Below are 2899 nucleotides of genomic sequence, written 5' to 3' on the forward strand. Positions count from 1 at the left end.
AACACATTCGTGTTTAACATTGTAGGACTTCCAATATGGGTGGAAGACACTGATGGGCCCATGTCCAAACAGGAGAAAGCTTGCCATCTGCCAATGACAGAGTGTCAAAGACGGTCACATCTGCTCTTTTCACCAGTTTGGCATTAGCATCAGACATCCATGCAGGAGACTCATAGACACAAAACATTTAGCAAAATGACTGAAAACTAGTAGTCAAGTCATACACTTTTATTATGCAATCCTTCCAGCACATTATTAGTCATCTATGAGCAATTATACTTTTTAAATACGCTGAAAATTCCTTGTGCAGATGCCTGGATCGATCCCCCTCATTGTGGTCCTCTGGAACTCAGTTGGTAGAGCATGACATTTGCAATGCCAAGGTAGTGGGTTTGATTCCTGGGACCACCCATAAATAAAATGTATGACTGTAAGTCACTTTGGATAAAGCGTCTGCTAAATGACTCTTATTATGTTATGAACAAAACCTACAGTAGCTCAAGATCCAGAATCATTCATGAAGTGACCGGTAAGAACCAATTTCTGTCTCCAATGGAAAATAAGAAGGAAGAGGGCAATTCCACTGTAACAGATTTGCCCTGAGACTCACATTTTTCACTTAAAATGTATGCCAAACAAAACCCATTGATTTCAAAGTTTAACAAACCAACTCAGTCCACAAGGACTTCTTTTAACAATTGACACTGACATTTTTACCAAAACACAATTACTGAAAGAACTGTGCAGATGCAAAGTTTGGTAACAGAATTTTTGTAAAATCTCCCTCCGTTTTGTTTATGTGACTACGTTTTCCAAAATCTCTGTTAAAAATCTCGGGCGTTGTCCAGAGTTTTTAGGCTTGCTTTGATCACCAGACAACAGAAAGAGAAAGAAAACCATTAACAGCTGAACATAAAAGTGGAAGGGAGGACATTAGCAGGTGACCTAACTGGGGTTTGTGCTTACTGTGATGCCTTCATTTCTCAAAAATATAGACTCTTAGCTTTCATTTGAGACCCAATTTGAGATGTTTCTATGAACTTCACATGTTGGTGCTCATGGGTCCTTTTACATGGAAATTACCTATTATACAGGAGTGCATTTCTAATTAAACTTCAAATGTAATGAAAAAGGAAACTCAGAGAGATGCGTCAACCTCAAATTGCCACATTTATACAGCGGTGGTTCAACATAATTACCCTTGTGAATTATCCTCAGCCACAAAGCAAAATAAAACATTTTGTGCTGATTGCTACTCAAAATGTGTACATGACAATGACAATATGCCAGTGATGTGTTTGCAGTGAGTTCTTCCTACAAGGGCTAGAACAGCCAAGGTTGTGTAAAGTTCAGCTACTTCTCAACCCTAATATAGAAGGGACATATGTATGGCTTAGTGGTAGGGTTGCAAGGGGAGGGTATATTACTGGAAACTTTCGATGTTTACCAGTAAACTACCAGAATGTTGGTATCTTTTAAGGATTATATATAATCAATCACAAGACATCTAGTGGCCCTTTTGGGTACTACAGATTATTACAGGTGTCTGTAACTATCTCTGGCCCTCTGTGTGGCCTTATCACATGTAAAATATGTGACATAATTCAATAAGATAAAGATTTTAAATAAAAAAAACAGAATGACAAAGCTGTAAAACATTACCCTAAATAAAAACAATCAATTTAGTGAATTCTATTTGTGTTTAATAGGAGGCATTTCAGCATATTATGCCAAAATGTATTTTGTTTTCAATGTTTTGGTGTCAAACTGGTGGCAGTTGTGAAGGAAAGTTAATAGTTGGAAGAGTTGCAGAGTAAATAGAAAATAATGCTTAGATTCTTTTTTCATTAATTAGGATATTTTCTCTTGAACCATGTGGTCTATCTGCTAGACACTCATGGACAATATGGACACAGATATAATGAACTAATACTATATATGAATACATTTTTTAAAAGTTATTAAAGTATACATTTCCAAAGTTACGATAGATTGCCATAGATTTTCTGTTATTTACCAAAATAGATTCCGGTGAACTTTGGTAAGTTACCGTTAGCTTTGCCACTGTACCTAGTGGGCACCTTTCTCATAGTGCATTATCTTTGTCAAGGTGCATTGTCTATATTTGTTGCAAAGGGATGGTGTTCTCTGACAAGGTACCAGCATATTGCATCACCATATATAATACTCAACTGTATAATGATATGAAGACTTATGACTAATCTCTTCCATTGCTACAGTAGTGTGTTTTACATGTATTAGACAGTGTAAATACCCCAGGTACGACAACTGAAATCATATATTGTAACAGCATGATTACGGTCTCTGTTGGTTACTAGAAAGAACAGAAAGAACAGAGGCAGAAAAGCCATTTCCTTGTCCTGAAGCGGGCTCTCTCTGGATGCTTAGCTGACTTCTGATGAACAATTACATCCTCAGGATTCTTCTCTGCTGGTGATGCAGATAGAAGACGAATGGGGAGGAAGAGAGGGAAATGCTAGCTTCTGGATCATTATGTTCATAGATCAACAGCAGCTTGGATTTCACATTTTCAGTCAAGTCTCATCTACCTATTCAAATAGCTGGCTCTTTGGGGTGGTCAAGACCCGAGTTTCTGCAGTTGTAATATATGATGATACAGATGCACAATCTAACTAAATCAAATCATAACTTTGCCTAATTCAAATCTGGGCCACTTAGCTTTGTATTCATGGAATTTGCTCTGTGTGTTATAAATGAATAGGCCTACATTCAATCCACATGACATTTGGTGATAAAAATGCATTTCAGCCTTATGATTATAATAAGCTTCAAGCTCCTCGGCGTACACATCACTGACAAACTGAAATGGTCCACCCACACAGACAGTGTGGTGAAGAAGGCACCAACAGCGCCTCTT

This window comes from Salmo trutta, chromosome 23, assembly GCF_901001165.1.
Source record: "Salmo trutta chromosome 23, fSalTru1.1, whole genome shotgun sequence".
Lineage (NCBI taxonomy): Eukaryota > Metazoa > Chordata > Actinopteri > Salmoniformes > Salmonidae > Salmo > Salmo trutta.